Source organism: Pelodiscus sinensis, chromosome 12 (assembly GCF_049634645.1).
Source record: "Pelodiscus sinensis isolate JC-2024 chromosome 12, ASM4963464v1, whole genome shotgun sequence".
Classification (NCBI taxonomy): Eukaryota; Metazoa; Chordata; order Testudines; family Trionychidae; genus Pelodiscus; species Pelodiscus sinensis.
The window spans coordinates 6,862,871-6,885,429 of record NC_134722.1 but is presented as its reverse complement, the minus strand read 5'-3'; the positions used below and the strand labels follow the sequence as shown (position 1 = coordinate 6,885,429).

At 43.6% G+C, this 22,559-nt stretch overlaps 1 long non-coding RNA gene across 4 annotated transcripts in view; it reads right to left on the bottom strand.

Moving 5' to 3' along the window:
- The window catches only part of LOC102455610 (uncharacterized), a 145,443-nt gene that overhangs the window by 29,616 nt on the left and 93,268 nt on the right, over positions 1-22,559 (bottom strand). For 3 of the 4 annotated variants that reach the window (XR_003086983.2, XR_012906638.1, XR_003086982.2), the window contains exon 3: positions 6,952-7,007. The exons of the other annotated variant lie outside the window; for it this stretch is intronic. This is a non-coding gene — a long non-coding RNA (uncharacterized LOC102455610). The remainder of the gene's footprint in view (positions 1-6,951; positions 7,008-22,559) is intronic. 4 annotated transcript variants of the gene reach the window in all.

Genomic DNA, 22,559 nt, shown 5'->3' with positions numbered 1-22,559 from the left:
CTGGCACTAAAGTCCAGCCTTAGAAACATCCTTCCACGAATAGTCACTGTGTTTATATGAACCGTGCAACAGGTCTCCTCTCTCTTACCCCAATTCATGTCCATAATAATCTCTGGGTTTCATTAGGCAGCCCTGGCTGGATACATAAATAATAAGGCTGTTGTCAAATTTCCCTATGGTGTACAAGGGCAGATCTGGAAACCTAAAGGCCCTGACCTTCATGTTTCTCAGCGGGGAGTGAAACACCCTCTGAGCCGAAGCAGTGGGAAAATGAGAGTCTGTGTTATGCTTTAATGTGATACTGACAGGCAAATGTAATTTCTCAGCGCTCACTTGAGTGAACTCTGATCTGGTTAATAATCTCCTGCATGTACTATTGGAGCTCATAGGTTGTGGCAGAGGTGTTAACATGGTGACTTCCCTTTTAAGCACTGCATAGCTTGGAAGAAGGGATAGGACAGTGGGTTGGTTTATCATCCCCTGCCTCTCTAGTTAGAGGCGGGCAGAGAAGACAGAATGGAGCTCGTGGAACTTCAGCCAAGCACATTTTCAAAAAAAGATGAGCTAAATCATTGTGCGGCACGGGAGACATGGCGTAGGTTCAAACACACCTCCGGGAGGGGCAAATGTTCAAGTCCTTTTGAAGTTGGGGCAAAAACCGAGCAAGGTCTTCAGGATTAGGTCTTCCATGCACCAGGCCAAACTCAGTGTAGCTCTGCCATCGGAAAGCAGAAACACGGGTGGGACAGATGGGAAGAGCCCACTACATCTTGTCCTCCTATCCTCCAGCATCTCTCGCCTTTCTCCTTCCCCAGAGGAAATCAGTCACATGGAAGCACCTAGCTCAGATGCCCATTGCCATTCGCTAGAGCAGGGGTTCTCACCCAGTTTGATTTCTGCGAGCCCCCCATACATGCTATAAAAACTCCATAGCCCACCGGTGCCATAATAACTGGTTTTCTGCATATACAAGCCAGGGCTGGTGTGAAGGGGTAGCAAGCAGGGCAACTGCCTGGGGCCCTAGGGCACAGAGGCCTGTACAAAGCTGCATGGCTCAGACTTCAGTTTCAGACTCAGTGGCTGGGGTCAGGACCTGGGGCTTTAGTCCCATGCCGTGAGGCTTTGGCTTACTTCCCTGGGTCCTGGTAATGATGGCCCTGCATGGTGGACCCCCCAGAAAGCTTCTTGCAGCCCCCCAGAAACCTGGGATGAGAACCACTGTGCTAGAGGAAGGCCACACTCGCAATGGCCCTGCCAGTAGGACCTGAACTAAATTCCTCTCTTACAGCAAAGGTAGGCTCCGTCGTTTCACCCAGGTGTAGTCGTCCTCCCCCCTCCTCCGCCCCTGGGGAGCTCTGGGAGCCATTGCAGTACATCACTGTGAGGTGGGGGAGGCATCTGCTTCCCCCCCCCTCCCTAGAATGCAGCATCTTCCTCTGCTGGCTGGTGCCTGCGAGGTGTTGGGCAGGTGTGAGGCAGATTCTAGGACAGGGGAGTGGATCCTCGGAGATGTGTTGTCACTTCAAAATACGAGCTCCCAGCTGTAAATCCAGCTGCCCCAGGCGGAGCAGGAATTCCCAGGTTACACCCACACTGTCTGTAAGCAGAGCTGCATGGAGCTCACCGAAAGACAGCTGCCAGCAATGCCACTGTTCTTGCAAAAAAAAAAAATAATAATAATGGTAGCTCTGCAGCTCCCCATCACCAATGACCTTATCAAATGAAGATGTATGGACAGGAGGCAGCGTCCCTGTTAGGCGCGGAGACTTTGCAGATGGAGCGAGACTGGAGGAGTGGATCTGACTCACAGGCCACAGTAGTTTGGGGGTGTCATTATGATGGAAAGCTAACTCCTTCGCCTGCCCCCTGGGTCACCGGAGACAAGACTCCTTTCGGTTGCGCCACGTCTCCTCCCCAACCACTCCCCGCACATGGAACCTGTCCATGTTAAATCCTCCCCTTACTTTCCTCTTGCAAAAACGTCCTTTAAACCCACTGGTTGCAAGCGTGATGCATTCCCCCGAGAACCGCGTCAGCCACGTCAGGGCCGTATTTGTATCACCACCTACTGTTTGGCACGGCATTCGTTTGCACGTTTAGCTTGTGCATTTCACCTTGCAGGGCAGGCAACTTGTGGTCAACATAGTTCTCCCCTCTTGGCAGCACCATGCTGGTTTCCAGCCCTCGCTTCATGGGACAGAAAGGAACACGAGGGGCAACCTTCAGCTCTGACTCTGAACTTCAGCTCTGACTCAAAACAGCTCTTAAAGATGTTAGCACCTGGAGTTGCAGTTCAGGCCATTATTGAAGAGCTAGCTACAAAAGTAGGTGGTGCAGGCGGAGCGGAGGGGGGGCAGATGTGGGCTCTACCCACTTCCCCAATGCCCCGGAGTGTTTGGATCCGGAAGTTTTGTTTGGTCCCAGCGCCAATGAACTAAAAGGGCGAGAGCACGAATATCTGCGCCACTCGGGGTCCAAGCCAATGTGCCACAGAAAGTAAATAACACGCTCAGCTGGGCTATGCAAGAACCAAGGCTATGTCTAGACTGCAGGCTTCTTTCGAAAGAGGCTCTTTCGAAAGCATCTTTCGAAAGAGCCTCTTTCGAAAGATCGCGTCTAGACTACAGGCGGATCTTTCGAAAGAGAAATCCGCTTTTTCGAAAGAGAGCACCCAGCGAGTCTGGATGCTCTCTTTCGAAGACGGCCTCTTTACATTGAAGAACGCCTTCCTTCGAAAGAGGAACTTTTGAAGGAAGGCGTTCTTCCTCGTGAAACGAGGTTTACCGCCATCGAAAGAAAAGCCGCGTTCTTTCGAAATAATTTCGAAAGAACGCGGCTTGAGTCTGGATGCAGGGGAAGTTTTTTCGGGAAAAGGCTACTTTTCCCGAAAAAACCCCTAAGTCTGGACACGGCCCAAGAGTGGCCACACTTCACAGAAAAGAAGAGGGGTGGGGGGAGGAAAATATCTGAACGGCTCAGCAGCTGCCACAAGAATGGAAGGCCCATTCAGAAGAGTGCGGGAAAGCAGTCCGGGGTTGTCTCCTCTTCATGACTTCATCCTGGCATACACGCGAGAAAAAAGCGGCTGTTTACATCTCAATGTTGTGCAGTGGCCGAGAGCAACGGTTAACTAAATATTGTCAGATGAATTAACCAAACCTATACACAGAATGGCTCAGGGGAGGGGCGCATCTGCTGAGCGTGAGTAGAATTTCCAGCGTGTAGGGGAGGCATTTGGGGCTTTGCATGGATGGTTTCTCCTGAAAACGACATTTGGACAAAGGGAAATTGAAGGAGGCCAAATGAGAGGACGGCCTTGCTGCCTCCTGAGAGCATGCTAGATAAAGAGGAATTATAGAGATGGCATTAATTTCCCTGGAAGGGAGACAAGGACAAGGCCTGCAGATGACTTTATTAGCTGTGGAAGTAGCAATGGCACTTTTCCAGGACAACACTATGGCTCCTGCAACAGGGAGTCTTCTGCACGGTAGTGGAATTAATCCCATAGCAGGCAGGAAAGATTTGTGCAGCAGAAGCAGCAGAGCTGGTAGGAGGCAGGAAATGTATCCAGGAGCAGGGCTCCACCAAAACATTTATGGCCCAGAAGAAATTTCAGCCCCCTGATAGTGGGAGGAGTGGTGTGTGTGTGTGTGTGTGTGTGTGTATGTGCGCGGGGACGCGTAGCGTGCAAAGTCAATGCAGTCTGGTCCCTGTGTGGTCTAGAGGGGGTTTGTGTGTGTGGTCCTCCCAAAGCCCTGCTCATCTGTCCAAAGGCTGCTAACTGCCTGCTGAATGACCACGTCTGTTTACTTTAGCTCTGTCTGCACCAACTGAACTCTGATCGCTGTCTTCCTCCAGCTGGGCCGACTCAGGACCCCAAAGTGAAAGAGAGAGGGAGAGAGAGAGATCTGTGTGTGAGCCTCCAGAAAAGAATGGACTGCAAATGGACTGCAGTGTAAATCACAGCAAACAATTTATGGGCCATTTTCTCTCCATCAGTTCTCCTCTGACCCCCACCCCCTCTTCACTCAAACAGGCCAGGCTTATAAATCGCCTGTGCTGAGTGCTGGCAGAAAGGTTTTTCATGTTCCTGACAGATACAATAAAAATATGCATGTGTGTCTGTTCTTTGGGGGGGAGGTGGGTGTGTATGTGTTGTGACTGTGTGTGTATGTGCATGCATGGTATATGTGCGCAGTGATTGTGTGTGTGGGGGGGCAGATTATGAGTGTGTGACTGGCTATTGTGTGTGTGTATGTGTCTGGTAATTTCGTATGGGAAGGCCAGGTATGGGTAATTTCGTATGTCTGGTGATCGTGTTTGTGCACATGAGTGTACGGCCTGAAAGGTTTGTTGGGTCTGGTTTGTGAATGACACATAGTGTGGTGACAGCACATGTTGCATGTGCTAATAGAAAAAAAAGAATTCCCAAATATTCCTGCAAACAAAACTAGCAGATCCACTTTGCTCGTTTTTAGAGCTGGGTGGGAAACCAGTCTCCCACCATGGGAAAATAGTTGACATTTCAATAAATTTTCCATTGCTTATTGGGACAAAGATTTGATCTTGAACATTTACATAAACTCACTAACCAAACCCAATTTTAATTAAAGTCAGTGGGAATGTTTTGGCTCTATTTTGATCATTTTTATTGATTTATTTATTTTAACTATAAGTTGCTCACATCTCAAAATGAGAGTCAGTTCAAAGTGGAAAGTAGAATTGTTCATTTTCAAAATGTCAACATGGGAAAATGACCATTTTAAAACTTTTTTATTCCAAAATTTTGTTGTGAGATTCCTATCAAAACAGACCCTTTCCCAGGAAGTTTAAATTTTGACTAATTGACATTTATAGACAGAGAAAATGGTTTGCCAAAAAAAAAACCCACCAACCATTTCTACTTATTTTTGTGACCCTCTTTTATTCCCCTATCAAAGAATGAGTGAATGGTTTTTTTTTTTTAATGTAAAGAAATACTCATGGAAAAATAAAATCATGGCAAACTCTGGCATGTGATACGCTTGTGAGTTTGTGTCTATTTGAGAAAAATTATAATGATGCACCATTTTCTGAGGCTTGTTCTTTGCTCAAAAGATTAAAAGAATTATGAGTAAAGATCAACTTAACATGTGGCCCATTTCTGATAACTCACTAAAAAAATTAGGAATTCCTCCTGTTTAAAAATTTGTCAGCAATCATGACACAGACATAATATCGTGTGGTTTAGCTAGTTGCCCATTCACATGATTTTAATACCAAATATTCAGTGAGCAATGTGCAAATAAGTTATTCACTGACATTAGTTTGGTGAAACTAGTCAGACAATTGAAAACAAATAAAATGCCTAAAAATCATAACCTGTTCATAGATAATTCACAAACAGAAAAAAAGAGGATGGATAAATGAGCTATAGTGAATAATTTGATGAGCCTCAAGTTCTGTATATTTTGTGGGAGAGACTCTGGACAGAAGAAGTGAATATTTATATGCAGTGTGCATACATACAATGTGTGTACATTTGTGCATAAAGGATTATGAGCAGTGTGTGGGGGGGGTTACAAAATAACGGGAGGAGTGTCTGTGTCTCTGTGGGGGTGTGTGTGATAGTTGTGTGTGCATGAGTGTATTGTATCTATGTGTGGCTGTGACAGAAACAAAGAAAGCTGACCAAAAAAAAGAAAAAGAAAAAGAAAAACGATCCACTTAAGGGTGTGCCAATTACACATCATCAATCTTATTTTAAAGGTTTATTATTCATCTGTGAAACATCACTCCAGTCTTAACCTTTACATATAAATATGGTCTGATAATTAAAAAAAACAAGAAAGAAAGAAAGAAAGAAAGAAAGAAAGAAAGAAAGAAAGAAAGAAAGAAAGAAAGAAAGAAAGAAAGAAAGAAAGAAAGAAAGAAAGAAAGAAAGAAAGAAAGAAAGAAAGAAAGAAAGAAAGAAAGAATCCTGATACTATATAGGCCATGATATATAATGAGTTTGAAGATAGAATCATAGAACTGGAAGGGACTTTAAATTCAGTCCACTGCATTCATGCCAGGACTAAGTATTATCTAGACCATTTAGTTAAGAAAGTACAAGAGAGAGAGAGAGAGAGAGAGAGAGAGAGAGAGAGAGAGAGAGAGAGTGTGTGTGTGTGTGTGTGTGTGTGTAGTTTAATTCACTTCCCCAGGCTTTATGACATTTTTTCTTTAGTAGTTTAAAAGTGTCTGCGATTATATATTAGCTAGTTACCCATTCTCATGATTGGCAACTCATATATATATATATATATATATATATATCTACTCAAGAAAAAATGTCCCAAAGCCTGAAAGTTATGGAAGTCTTTTGTTATTTAGCTAACAGTAAGAAAAAAAACCACAATCTTAAAACAAATAACATTTGGCATCACAATAAAGTGCTTTCATGGAATTTTGGAAACAATTCAGCATGGTTCTGATATTACACTTTCAATGCTATGTGAAGTTTGGGGGGGGGGGTCTAGAATAAGTTATGCCCTTTGGAAATGAGAATATATATCCTTCTATAGAGTTTTAACCAATAGACTGTGTGCATGTGTGTGAGAGAGAATAGAGCTTTAATCAACAGACTATGTGTTTGTGTGTGTGTGTGTGTGAGAGAGAGAGAGAGAGAGAGAGAGAGAGAGAGAGAGAAACTCAAGAACTGCTCTAATTTGTTGGGAAGTGAATTAAACCGCTTATTTGTTGTTCTTTGTACCTCATTGATCCATTCGATTGAAATGTATGCTAGTTTTCCTGACGGTGGGACTCCACTCGTGAGAATCTCCACTATTACATGCTTCTAAACAATGAACTATATTTAATTGTTGTATTGATCTACACCCTAATCCTTCACTACCTGACTTCCTAAAATACACTTTAGAAACACACATCCCACATACAGAGAGGAAATGTTCCATTATATTGGATACCTACCACACAGTATTTAAAAAAGGAAGACTGCTTTTAAGATGTAGTCCACGGTCTCCCTCCTGAAAATAATAAAGAACAGTAGTTATTTTTTATTGTCCATTGATTTTAGTGGTGTCCAAATATGTAACTTGTCAGAGAGATTCTTAGGTAAAATATATTTGCAGTGCCTGAATATCTATTAAGAGAAAGATTAGCTAAGAAATAATACATGCTGTAGAATTTTCCATATTCCCTTCTCTTTGGATTTTAAGAAGATAAAAGAAAGTCACCTACAAAGGATGAAAAGTGACAGAAGGTAAGTTTAGGACTCAAAGCAATAAAGACAGTGGCTTTCTAGATTTTAGTTGCTGGAGTTGTTTATTGTTTCAACTGTGAGTTAAGAATGAAACATCAGATTCCAAAGCACCTCTTTTGACTTTTGACGGGACGTGCGTTATAATCTGATCATTATTTTAAAGTATCTTTTCTTGTATGACTGTAGATTTGATTCGGAGTTATGCAATGCGTGCACATTCAATTTATTTCTCTCGGGTATTTCTGGAGCCAGATAAGATTGTAAAAGCTGACTTCCCAGCTCTTTGGACAGCTAGGCACATTGTTAAATGGTCTTCAGCATGCAAACCAAATACAGATTGGTCATTCAATATCCACGGTCCGGTTTTACTGGCTACAGATACCGATCTTCCAGCTTTACAGTGGGCTTGCAGACTTGATCAGTGTCCCATAAATGCTCGTTTTTATTTTCCACCAATAGAAAAAAAAACAACAACGTGTGAGTCCTTAATCCCTGGAAAGGGAGACAGAGGTAGTAGCTTTACGGGGCTATTAGCTAGTAGGTTATCTACGTTGCCAAGAGAAAGGAAATAAGCCAGAATCCGTGTCTGCTGCTCCCAAATTGCGCAGTGCCTTTCTGGGCGCCAGTCTGTGTACCTCCAAATAAGACCCTGACCCTTAAAATTAACCTCTGGTGACATGGGAGGAATACGGGTTACTCGGGCAAACAACTAGCAGCCTTCATTGGAGGACATGGATGGTTCTACGGACTAGGGATTAGCAGATTTATTCATTGGACGCCCGATTTTGATTTTCCATTCCCCTTGAATGGGTTTACATTTAAAAAAAAACCCTGCGCCCTCTGAACGCAAATAGGTTTTTATTATTATTATTATCCTGAGCCCATCCTTAGCAAACGAATTTGTTTGTTTAAGTCTAGAAATTCGAGTGACTCCAAACGGGATGCAAGGAAGAAGAGGAACTGGGGTTCGGTTTAACTAGTATCAGTGTGCTCCGTGCTGGATTGGCTTCGGTTTCATGATATTCGCGCAGGAAGGCGATGTATTTTCTCATGTCACATTTTCCCGTTTTCCTCCCCCTCCCCATGGTTTCCCATTTCTGGTCTCTCCGGAGTTGTCACAATTTACTGGAGGCGGTGAGTTCGTTTTATAGGCAAAGAAGAATGCTTTCTGTCTGTTACTGTTAAAAAAAACCCAACAGGTACGTTTAGTCCACGGAGGGTCGCATGCTTGTGGCGTTCCAGAGTCACTCTGGTTTCCAGACATATGTAGATAAAGCGCTGACTTTTTCTCCCACCAGCTTAACTAATGATAAACCCCCGTTGGTTCTTCGACGCAAATCCGAGGTGAAATCCAGACAGGATCAAAGAAGGGGTTTGGACCCATGTTGGAGACACACACACCTGCAGGGTGCTGGGTTTCCTTTGGGATGTTTGGGAGGGGTGGGGGGAGAGAGAGAGTGGAGTGAGTGTGTGTGTGTGTGTGTGTGTGTGTAAACACACCACGATGCGACAACACGTTCCCCACGCGTTCCAGACAGTCTGTTTCCTGCTGCCCACCCTCCAGGAGTGACACACCTGATCTCTGGGTGATCTGCAGGAGCAGGGGTGGGGGGTTACTTTCCATGCTTCTATTCGTTTCAGAGGATGGGCACAGGGAGAGAGGGATGAACCCGGGACAGGACAGACCAAGATCTGATTCGGAGTACGGGGGTGCTGGGATTCGGAGTACGGGGGTGCTGGGATACGGAGTACGGGGGTGCTGGGATTCGGAGTACGGGGGTGCTGGGATACGGAGTACGGGGGTGCTGGGATTCGGAGGAAGGGTGCAGCCGGTGGAGGAGCGTGAAATCTGGGGGGGGTGGGAGGGGGGGTCTGAGGTCAGAGGTAGGGGTGGGGGGCACAGGTGTGTGCGTGTCTTAGGCGGCTGTCTTTGGGGGCGTGCAATTGGAGGTGGCGTCCAGAGCGGGCCACCTGTCCCCGGATGAATCCAGCGCCCGGGGAACCCCTGCGTCGAACGGTCCATCTCCGCAGGATCGGGCCTTGCCCGCGGACACCGCCCCGCGTGGGAATCAGGCTGCAGCCGCAGCCCGCAGACGGCCCCCGCAGCGCCCGGGGGCAGCGCCGCAGGACTCGCTCCCCCTTGACCCGAGGCAGGGAGGGGGAGCGAAAGCCGATGCCGAAGTTTCCACCATGTGAAATCGAAGCGCATGTGCCTCTAATGAAATATTTCCTCTTGCTTCATGGCAGCTCAGGCATCCCCATGGCAGGGAGCCTGGGAAAACAGATTCCCCCCAGCTCCCACCCACGGTGCCTAACCGCACTGGCCGGGGGGGAGGGGGGGAGACAGGGCCGTGGGGCAGGAGTCCTACCCATCTGAATAGTCCTACTCCTCCCCTCCCAGGCTGCAGAATACACAGCCGGGTAATCGTCGGGGCTGTGAAAGGGGGGAAGGGTTTTGCCTTGGAGCTACAAGAGACTGGTCCTGGGCTAGCCATCCATGCATGAGAAACTAACTATCCCCGAGCAGAGACTGCAAAGTAGTTTGTGCCAAGAAAGAACTCGGCCAAATTGCTTTGCTTGTGCCTTGGGCATGGTTAGAGTTGAGCTGGCTGTTAAGGATTGACACTATAATCATGGCTAGTGACTTGATTTGCTTTAAAATTAGAGGCTGCTTCCAGCTCCTCTCACCACTGGCAATTTTAACTTCCTGGTGAGGGGTAGAAAAAAAAAGTGCCAGAATAGGAGCTAGTGTAAACACCTAGCATCAGATTTGGCTCTCAATTAAAGCGGTGTCAAGCCAGAGAAACACAGCTGACCTCACAGAGCACATCAGTGGATGCATACTAGCAGCACTGATAGCTGAATACACCCCCACAGGTTTACTTTAGCTATGCTTCTTTTATTTGATTTAATTAGTTATATTAGCTGTACTATACCCTTAGGCTGTTTGTGTGCGGATGTGTCACTCCTTAGATGCTGAAAAATTTCACCCTGTTAGCCTGTAACTTTAAAAACCATGAATGGTCCTGTGACACCTTAAGAGACTAACCAAAATTTTTTGGATAGTCTCTAAGGGTACGTCTACATTACAGAGAAAGATTGAAGGTGCCGCTGTCGATCTTCCAGGGTTCCAATTAGTGGTCTAGTGAAGACACACTAATTTGAAGTGAGGGAGGCACTCCGGGTGCGCTGGTAACCCTGCTTCCACGAGGAGTAAGGGAAGCCAAAGGAAGAGTATTCTCCCTTCGACTTCCTGCAGTGTAGACAGCGCCAAAAACCAAGTTAAGCTACTGGACTTCAGCTATGCAATTAACATAGCTGAAGTATCTTAATTCTTAATTAGGGTTGTCCCGTAGACATACCCTAAGGTGCCACAGGACCATTCATTCTTATCATGCTGACTTGTACTCCCTTGGCTGCAGCCAGCTGTTGGCTCCTCCAATACTTAGAAACATAGAACACTAGAACTAGAAGGGACCTTGAGAGGTCATTGAATTCAGTCCCCTGCCCTCATGGAAGGACCAAGTACCATCTAGACCATCCCTGATAGATGTCTATCTAACCTGCTCTTAAATATCTCCAGAGATGGAGATGCCACAGCCTCCCTAGGCAATTTATTCCAGTGTTTATTCACCCTGACAGCTAGGAAGTTTTTCCTTATGTCTAACTTAAACTTCCCTTGCTGCAATTTAAGCCCATTGCTTCTTGTCCTATCATCAGAGTTTGAGAACAATTTTTCTCCCTCCTCCTTGTGACACCCTTTTAGATACCTGAAAACCACTATCATGTCCCCTCTCAGTCTTCTCCTTTCCAAACTAAACAAGCCCAATTCTTTCAGTCTTCCTGCATAGGTCATGTTCTTTAGACCTTTAATCATTCTTGTTGCTCTTCTCTTCTCCAATTTCTCCACACCTTTCTTGAAATGTGGTGCCCAGAACTGGACACAATTCTCCAATTGAGGCCTAATCAGCACCGAGTAGAGCAGAAGAATGACTTCTCGTGTCCTGCTCACAACACTCCTGTTAATACATCCCAGAATCATGTTTGCTTTTTTTGCAACAGCATCACACTGTTGTCTCATATTTAGCTTGCGGTCCCTTTCTGCAGTACTCCTTCCTAGACAGTCGCTACCCATTCTGTATGTGTGAAACTGATTGTTCCTCCCTAAGTGAAATACTTTGCCTTTGTCCTTATTAAACTTCATCCTATTTACCTCAGACCATTTCTCCAGTTTATCCAGATCATTTTGAATTATGACCCTATCCTCCAAAGCAGTTGCAACCCCTCCTGGCTTGGTATCGCCTGCAAATTTAATGCCATCACCTAAATCGCTGATGAAGATATTGAACAGAACCGGTCCCAAAACAAACCCCTGCGGAACCCCACTTATTCTGCCCTTGCAGCATGATTGTGAACTGTTAATAACCATTCTCAGAGAGTAGTTATCCAGCCAGTTATGCACCCACTTTATAGTAGCCCCATGTAAGTTGTATTTGCCTAGTTTATTGATAAGAAGATCACGTGAGACCGTATCAAATGCCTTACTAAAGTCTAGGCATACCACATCCACCATTTCTCCTTTATCCACAAGACTTGTTATCCTATCAAAGAAAGCTATCATATTAGTTTGACACGATTTGTTCTTTACAAATCCATGCTGGCTGTTACCTATCACTTTATTTTCTTCCAGATGTTTGCAGATTAATTCCTTAATTACTTGCTCCATTATCTTTCCTGGCACAGAAGTTAAACAGGCTAGTGTATAGCTTCCTTGGTTGTTCCTTTTTTAATAGGTGAGCACTATATTTGCCCTTTTCCAGTCTTCTGGAATATCTCCCGACTTGCATGACTTTTCATAGATGATGGCTAAAGGCTCAGATACCCCCTCCATCAGCTCTTTGAGTATTCTAGGATGCATTTCATCAGGCCCTAGTAACTTGTAGACATCTAACTTTTCTAAGTATTTTTTAACTTGTTCTTTTTTAAACCCTGAGAGGCAGAAATCATCTTTTTGTTCCCTGTTTGTAGAACACCAAGCACAGTGAAATCCTGGTCTATGATTAATATTAGCCACTAATATAAGTAACATATGTATGCTTCGTTTTGTATGTAAGAAACAAAAGGGATGGGATTCTCAATGGAGGCAAAGAGGCCTATGCCTCCTTTAACTCCAATAGGAGGTAGGAGCCTAGAGGACCCTTTGAAAACATTGGCCAATACTTACTTGCTGGCTGTGGCAGTGGCACACAGCCACAAAGAGGAGCATATTTGATTTCAAAGAGAGATGGCACTGCAAAAGATTCCATTATCTGGACTACTATAGAAACAGGAACCAAGAATAAAGTTGCCATCCAAATCTATTTTGTCCCAGCATCCGCAGGGGTTGGCTCAGAGGTTCAGCCAAATACTTCCATGATAACAAATCGATTAAAAATAATAATTTAAAAAACCACACTAAAAACAACAGTGTTTTTAAAAATACACCTAATTCCAGAGTATTGTATTGTAATTGCTTAATATTTGTATCCCAATCACTTTCATAGGCCCACCATCTAGACCACTGTACTGGGCTCTTCATAAATGATACAAAGACAGTGCCCAGACCTTACAATTCGATAATGTAAGGACTCAACCCTGCAAACAGGTTTAGGGATTAAACGAGGTGACATGACAGGAGAGGTATATAATCAAAGATATACCATATATAGTTTGCATATTTAAAAATTCTGATTAGAGTAAGAGCCAGCTGATCCAATCTGATCCTGAAGCCAGGATTAATTGGCTGATTTATTGCATTGAACCAGAGGTGGGTTTAAAATTCTTTGTTACATTAAGAGAAGAAACCCATAGGAGCAGATTCTCAGTGTCCGGAAATTGGTATAGTTCCACTGATGTCAGTGAATTAAGCTAGTGGCTGAAGCCAGTGGAGTTATGGTGATTTATGCCTGCTGAAATTTTGGCCCATATTCTTTAGAGTCCTGATCAATTTTCCCTCTACACCGCCCCCAGCTGATTGAAAAAGTGAAAACTATAATATTTTGTCACCTAAGGAAAAAATATTACCTATACCTTTACTTCTTCATATTTTCTTCTCTTTCCACCCTAAACCCCAAGACATTGCTCCCAAATCAGAGCTAGAAACATAGGGCCCAGATCAGCGAGCCCTGTAATCTACTAGCATCCTGTCTCTGACTTTGGTCAGTACCAGCAGCTTCACAGGAAAGTGCTAGAAACCCCTGCAATGGGTGGTTATGGGACAATCCACCCTCCTAGAGAGATTATTCCTAATCCCCTTTAATCAGCAGGTAGAAGGTTTCCGCAAGAGACAGTATTGGTCTGAAAAATACAAGATGCAGGCTGTAAGGAGTAAAACTTGCAATAGGGACCATAAAAATCTTTACTCCCTCTCTCTTTCTCTCTCACACACACACACACACACACACACTTTCACTCTCACACACTCTCTCTCGCACGCTCTCTCTCTCTCTCTCTTACACACACACACACACTTTCACTCTCACACACTCTCTCTCTCTCTCTCGCACGCTCTCTCTCACACACACACACACACAAACACACACACACACACACACACACACACACACAGAGAGAGGCTATGTCTAGACACCGGAAATATCCCGAAATATCTATTCTGTCTCTTTAAACGCGCCCGTTATTTCAAAATAGATTCCGAAATAACAGGCATGCTATTCCAGCATCCCTGTAACCCTCATCCCATGAGGGTTAAGGGACGTTTCAGAATAGCACTTTATTTAAAAATGTGGCGCTGTGCAGACAGCGCCAAATTTCAAAATAAGCTATTTCGAAATTAGATCGAAATAAGATATGCAATTTGAGATACGCAGTGTAGATGCACCCACATGGTTTCCAGGAAGAGTCAATAGAGGTAGCAAAAGTCGCTGAAATACTCAAGGTCAAATCCTGCACCACAAAAATGAGTGGGGCTTTGTCTAGACTCGATTGTGACAGGCACCAGATACAAAGAATTTGGCGCATGTTGTTATATCACTGCATGTGTTACTTTCTGAATGTTAATTAGGAACATGCAAATTGCCAAACTGGATCAGAGCAGTGGTGCCCCAGCTCACTGCCTTTTAGTGCTCAGTACCTGTGGCTCTAAAGCAAGAACCCCTAAAATATGGGGTACCACTCCCGGAGACAGTTTTTTCCTACTTCCAAATTGCAGACATTGTGTTATGCATTGAAGCTTGAAACTTTACATTGCTCCTCTAACTTTTTATTCTAATGCCTGGTAAGAGTGGATAGATTATACCCGGAGATGGAATTGTATTCCTCAAATTTTTCCACTTATGGTAAAATTCATTCCAGCACAAGGCCCCGAAATACTACCTGAAGCTTCTGTTAGGTGGTCCCTGGGGGGTTCCAGTACTGGGGAGGATTGTGCTCTGACAGGACTTTTTGAAGTTTATTACAATCAGTTTTATCATTTGTAGAGCACCCTAGATGTGAGTGGCACCTCAATGCTTAGTCCTCAGCCCAAAAAACGTTTATTCTAAGGGTTCAATCTTGAGGCGCTGAGCACCCTTAGCTTTCATTAAGTCTGGCAGGAGCTGAAGGTGCTAAGCACCTTGCAGGAAAATAGATGCAAACTGTGTAGTGAAATAGTTGAAAATATATTCCCTGATCCACCTGCAAGTAAGCGTCTCAGGGTATGTCTACACTGCACAGCTATTTCGGGGTACCAAAGGTATCCCGAAATAGCTATCCTGTGTCTACACACGCCTCCTGTTATTCTGCAATGTTTTTTGAAATAATGGGCACGCTCTTTCACCATCCCGTAAACCTCATTGCACAAGGGATAAGGGATGGATCGAAATAGCATATTATTTCAAAATATGGCACTGTGTAGACCCTAGTTTTGTAAGTCATTCCCTTCCTCTTCCTAAACACCACCAAGTGTAAATGGCTTTCACTGATCCACTACTAAATCCTCGGATGTCAGATTAACAATTCCCATTTCTTTAGCAGTCTAGTTACTTCCTTTGTGCAAGGTGAGTTATCTTGTATGTTCATATGTGCTAAGATGGGTGAGGTAATCTCTTTTATTGGACCAACTTCTTTGGTGAGACACAAGCAAAGATAAAAAATACCTTCTCTCGCTAATATCCTAAGGCCGATACAGCTACAGCAACACTGCCTACATGTGGGGTAAGAGACTGAAAGTGATCTAGGTGATTTAGACACACTTCATTAATTTTAATGGCAGATAGATTAATAGGCAGCAGGTTTAAAACAAACAAAAGGAAGTTTTTCTTCACTCAGTGCATTGTCAACCTGTGGAACTCCTTGCCAGAGGATGTGGTGAAGGCTAGAACTTTAACAGGGTCCAAAAAAGAGCTAGATAGATCCATGGAGGTCAGGTCCATCAATGGCTATTAACCAGGATGGGTAGGAATGGTGTCCCTGGCCTCTGTTTGTCTGTAAATGGTTGACAGGAGAGGGATCGCATGAGGATTGCCTGTCGTGTTCCTTCCCTCTGGGTCATCTGGTATTGGCCACTGTCGGCAGACAGGATATTGGGCTAGATGGACCTTTGGTCTGACCCAGTATGGCCATTCTTATGTTCAGATGTGTCTGATTTAATTTCATTTTCTGAATGGTCTGTATGGAACGTGGAATACCTTTTTTCTGTCATGCTTTGTCATGCATTTGGTTGGAGGGTTGGAAGATGCCATTAATGTTGGAGAAGCTGTCTGCAGTGCATGGAAGGAAGAAGCCAACATCCTTCTCACTGTCTTTTTTTAAAATGGACTGCGAGGATGTTTCAAGGGAGTAGGTCTTTCTGAAACTCAGAGGCAGCACCATGCAATTACACACACATATTCTACATTCTTCATGTGCTTAATATAGCATTAGTCACATAGACAGAATCCTAGAAATTGCTGAGTGGCATTGGCTCAAGCCAGCTTAAACCGAGTGAGCATCATTCATTCCCCTTTGATTAAAAAAGAACAATGGAATTTATTTACTATTCCTGGGTGACCAATGCCTGGCTACATTTATATGCCTACTTAAAGATGCTGATAAAGACATTTACTAACACTGTAATATCGATTAAATCAATGGTGGCCATCCTGTGGCCCATCAGGGCTCTGTGTGTGGTCCCTGAGACATTTTGTTTACTGTTGCTCATGCACAGGGTTGCCAGATTCTGCTGGTTTGCATTTGCGTAGTTTTTTCCCTACCAGTGTTACTAAAGTGACATGAACTTTGTAAAGCAAGGACACGTGAAGTGAGCTGTGTGCTAAGTACGCACAACATCGTGAGAGCTGTGCGCTCCCTCTGCATTCAATCAAAGCAAAGCCTCCATCAGCACCCCCACCTGCAAATTCTAGGCACACAAGCGCAGTGAGGAAAACTCCCCAATCCTGAGAGTCCCTCTTGGTTATGCTAAAACAAAAGACAGGACTAGGCAGCACTTTAAAGACTAACAAGACGGTTTATTAGGTAATGAGCTTTCATGGGCCAGTCCCACTTCCTCAGATCAAACTGTGGAAGAAAATTGGCACAACCATATATACCAAAGGGATACAATCAAAAAAAGTGAACACGTATGTGTTTTGATTGTATCCCTTTGGTATATATGGTCGTGCCAATTTTCTTCCACAATTTGATCTGAGGAAGTAGGTCTGGCCCACGAAAGCTCATCACCTAATAAACCATCTTGTTAGTCTTTAAAGTGCTGCATAGTCCTGTCTTTTGTTTCAGCTAGACCAGACTAACACGGCTACATCTCTATTACTATTCCTCTTGGTTATGACAAGCTTGCGGCCCACTGAGATGAAAGAGGGCCACTCATGGGGCTCACTCACTAGCCTCAGTTGTCTATCCCTGGATTAGATCTACGATTAATTAAATGATTTCATAAAAATAATAGAGCAGAAGTAGAGTATTACACAGATCTACTCCGATATTATACTAACATTCCAGTAAATGTTTTTACAATTACTCTGCCATGCAGCAGTCATTATTTATTTTAAAGCTCCAAGTAAATTGTGAACAGTTTAAGGAAGAGGATCTAATTTACTGCCATGTACCATTTATTTCAATGGCATCACACCAGCACAAAACTGAATTAATACTCTGGGGCTACTTCTGCACTGAGAGTTCATCCAGCAGAAAATATGCTAATATTAATAAGGATCTTGCACAAAACAGGGAGTTTGTGCCCAAAAAAACACATTCCCACTGCTTCTTTTTGCACAAAATCCCCTTGTGCAAAAAGAAATAGCAGAAAATATGCTAATGAGATCACGACTCATGCTAATGAGTCTCTCATTAGCATATGTTCTGCCAGAAGAACTCACAGTGAAGAAGTAGCCTGGCAAATGTGACCTGATATTTGTATAACGGTTCAGAGATATTACCAGTGTGATAAGAGAGTAGGTCCTCTAATACTAGAAAATAATTCTGTAGGGACCTTGATCTGATGCCCACTGAACTCAATGGAAAGATACACATTGACATGAATGGGGCAGGAGAAATCATTGTCATTTACATAAAGTTGTGTAACCTATTAGGTGATTTTTTCATGTATCAAATGGTCTATTCTAAAAAGTCACTGGACACATGTACAACATTAAAAATATTATTATACCTGTTTTGAATGATGTCTGGATCATATACTATTAATTATCTCCATGCGTGTCTTATCTATTGTTCTAAGTCTTTATAAATGCACCCAGCATTGTGGCATTAATTAATAAGGAGAAATTCTGTTAGGAAAATGACTGAAGTTAAACATTTACACTGTGTACAACAGTTATTGACAGAAGTTACTTTTAGTAGCTTAAATAATTAAAATAGAAAACTATATACTCTCATTATTTAAGCATGTTCCCAAATATACCTCCTGTAATTGATGAGAAATCACAGAAACATAGGGTTCGAAGGGACTGAGCAGTCATCCAGCCCAGCCCCATGTGCTAAGTCAGGACTAGATCTTCCTAAACCATCAGTGTTCATCTAACCTCTTAAAAACTTCCAGTGCTGGGAATTTCACAGTCTCCTTTGGAAAAACTGTTCTAGTGCTTACAGCTCAAAAGTTTTGTCTAATAGTTAATGTAAGGGCTTGTCTATACTTACCAAAGGATTGACACTCCAGTGATTGATTTTCTGGGGTTCAATTTAGTGGGTCTAGTAAAGACCCATTAAATTGAATGCTGAGAGCATTCCCATCAACCATGGTACTCCTTGTAGTTCCAAGGAGAAAGGGAAGTCGACAGGAGAGTTTCTCCCATCAACTTCCCACTGTGGGGCACCCCCGCTACTTCGATTTTCTCTGCCAATGTAGACCTAGCCTAAGTCTCCCTTGCTTCAGATGAAGCCAATAACTTCTTGACCTACCTTCAATGAAACAATTGATGCCCATCTCTTGAGACCAGTCCTCAATGTATTTGAAGATTGTTATCTGGTCCTGCAGTCTTCTTTTCCAAAGACTAAATAGGCCCAGTTTTTTCTTATGCCTTTCCTCTTTGTATCAGATTTTCTAACCCTTTTATCACTTGTGTTGCTTTATTTTTGGACTTTATCCAATTTGTGCCCCTCTTTCATGGAGTGTGGTGCCCAGACCCGGAGATCCTACTCCATCTGAGACCTCATCAATGTGTAGTAGAGCACAGCAATTGCCTTCTGTGTCTTACATATGAAACTCTCATTCACATACTCAGAATGATATGAGATTATTTTGCAACTGTTATCACGTCATTGATTCATTCCATTTGCAATCCACATTTTAAGTCGACTTGTGCTCAAGGTCATTATCTTCCAATCACCAGTAAAGCACCTTTCAACATTTACATCTTTGGTCATGCTGCTTCAGTGCTCCTAGATAAGAGACAGGAGCCTATTCCCTTCCACTAGGTTAAAAGCTGCTTCTACATATGAAGACACACATTTCACTCTTGTGCTCATCTGGATCCACACCAAGACATACTTCCGTCATGCCTATCAGCACCACCATGCACACTCCAGTCATGTTCCTTGGCACTACATAACTTTCCTCTCTTCTTTTTTGGCACTGGAAAACCCTGTCATCTGCTACTCTCTTCCTTCTGCAAGCAAAGAAAACATACCACTCTACAGACAGACCAAAGAATACAATTACACCCAAGTTTCACGTCATGTGCCTCTGATATCTGATGATGGAGAAGGCCCTCACTTGACACATTAACTACATATGATCCATGCACCCAGTGTGTGGGTTACATGCACACACAGAGATGTGCACACAACTTGAGTCCTGCCACTTATCTTCCTGGTCAATATATAAAATATGTAGGTGTGAAATAACATGGGAGAGGTTTTGATTGATTTTTGTACTAACAATGCAGTCTGCATACCTGATTTCTATTCCAAGCTACAGATTATTAATTAATTCTCATTATTATCATCATCAATAATGCCTCTGAGCACCAGACATGGGCCCAGCCCCCACCTCATGCTTGGCACTGGACAAATACTGAGCAAAAGAAAAAACAGACATTCCATTACCCAAAGAGCTTGCAGATTCAGAATGGTCCATCTGCAGCCAGCTCTCACAGTGGCACCCTACGCATCGTATGACCTCACACACAGTGTATGTGCAAGATTGCGATGCATGCGGGGTGCCATTTTGTTCTTGCTTGTGGCCGACAGGGGTGCCACACAAGTGTGCACGTGGCCCTTGTTACTGGAAAAGTTGGACTGCTGAGGTCATACTCTGTTGACAAAAAGTTACATTGCACCCGTTTCTTGTTCTCAGTGGGTTTTAACAATTGCTACAGGAACAGTAGACTAGTTCTCACTCCACCATTGAGCTATGGGGATTGTATCTCTACTGACATGTACCGTGTGTTGTCACTGACACCCATGCAAAGGGTGTGCAAAATGCTACCATCATAATTAATGAGTGGATGATCCTGATTTGGTAGCATTTGGCATTACACTTTGCATCAGTATAAATGGTGACACAAAGCAGTGGAGAAACAAGCCCAGCAAGTGTTGATGCCTTTACTATAAAGGAGTCATTTACTTGTATTTTTAATTGTTTATATAAGTGCTGATGGGCAGTCTTGCACTGTCCTCACAACAGGAATAGTGCGGAAAAGAAAGTTGGCGGTGTGCCTTACCCCAACATGGGAAGCCAGTTTCTAGGGGTGCCGGGGAATACTCATGCCTATGATATCCTTGAGGTTGATGCTCTTTGGCACTTAACAGGGGGTGAGCGTTAATGAACTGAAGTGAAACAACCAGCTCAATTCAACAATCGAATGGCTGCCAGTTGGGAGCTAACTACTAATTTACTGTATCTTGCTCCTAAATTCTCTCCATATTGTTTTCTTATATTACCCTTGTGACGGCGCGTTGGGGTTTTCCCATCTCCTGCACCCCCATAATGGTACGGACAGACTCCACCAGCCAGTAGAATAGAGGGAGTTTATTGCTTCTCCAGGATACAGCACAGCACAGATGTAATCTGGTTACAGAGCAGGCCTAGGATGCCTCAGCCCCCCTTTATATGGGGGAGCCTGGGCCCCTAAATCCCAGCCCGTTGCCTAGGCTGCTTTCTCCATGATACCAGCCAGAAACCTAACTAACTCACTTCCAGCCCTGCCCCCAGCCAGGGCTCCACTCCCCTTCTTCCCATTGTTCCGCTCCCTGGGAGATAACTCGTCAGACAGGTTCGAAGCCCCCTTGCATAATGACTCATCCCTTGCCCTGCTGGGCCATGCTGCAGACAGCAGCCAGTGGAGGTCACTCACACCCCAAGCCTAGCAACCAGCAAGGTACCCACACTATGTCACAACCCTGCCCTCCTTTGTACATCTGTTTTGTCCAGACGCTGTCTGATGTCTAGGATGAAATCCCGGCACTATAGGAGTCCATGGGAGTTTTACTATTGACTTCAGTGAGGCCAGAAATTCATCTGCAGACTATACATTCTTAGGTTCAGGGATCATCTTCTTTGTTATTGGTTTGAACAGCACCTAGCATGACGAGGATCCTTGATTTAGCATTAGGAACAAAGAACACAGGCCATACTTACATGATGTGGGATTCTATCCTTTGAAGCAATAACTCTGAAAAAGATCATAAGATGTGGGGTCATGATGGATAATCAGATGAATACAAGTCTCAGTATAATGGTATGGCCAAAAAAACTAATGCAATCCTGGGAGGAGTAAAAATCAGAATCTTGAGTAGGACTAAAGAGATGATTTTACCTCTATACATGGCATTGGTGCATCCACTGCTAGAATACTGTGTCGATTTCTGGTGCCCACAATTAAGGATGTTGATAAATTGGAGAGTGTTCAGAGAAAAGCCCCAAAGACATGATTGATAGTGATAGAATCAAAAAGTTCCATCTATGTAGCTTAAAAAAGAGAAAAGTTAAGGGGTGACTTGATTATCATCTGTAACTATATCTACATGGGGAACCAATATTGGATATCGGGCTCTTCAATCTAGCAAAGAAAAAACAATCCAATGGCTGGTCTGGATTATATCTATGATTATTTATCTAACTTGCCTCTCTTTTCAGAGCTAGTTCTAAAGATTGTAAGATCCTCTTCTTTCTCACTCTCTTTCTTAATCCAGAGATTTCACAGTCTTAGCGACAAAAATTCCCATTCCTAAGAAGCTTTGTTGGTGGTGGTTTGTTTTGAGATGGTGGTGGAGGTTTACTGGAAAATTTGTCCAGATTTACAAACAATGACTGCTCTTCCTGATTTTATCTTTCTCCCTTTTATTATTTCCGCTTATTAGTCACTTGGCCAGAGCTTCCACAGGGACTTTCCGTACATCAGGTCAGGACAAAGAAGGGAGTTTAAGATTATGACCCCTCCCAAACACCCTTGAGACTGAATGACATCCAGTAGGGAAAGTGGGATTTGTCTATTAATATAGAGCATGCTTCCCTTTTACTGGAAGACGCCTAGACCACAGGAAATGCAATTGGGCAAAGGGGGTCTACGGAGGTAGAGTTTTCTGACTAGTAATGGCATGGACATTTCAGTGAAGATGGAGACTGTCAGAAAAAATCACTGATCTAATACAGTGGCAATCAGGATTGCTAATGGATTATAAATGTCTTATCTATCGCTATAGCTCCTCTGTATTTCACTCTCACCTCTATGGTCCTCTTATATGACCACATTTAAACTATGTTAGAAGATGTCACCATTTGCTGACACGTACATCTTTTAAATCATGCTGCAAAGGCATTCTTGTACAACTTTCCAAAAATTTAGGGCAAGAGTCTTTAGCACCATTCTTATTAATGTGGCTTACT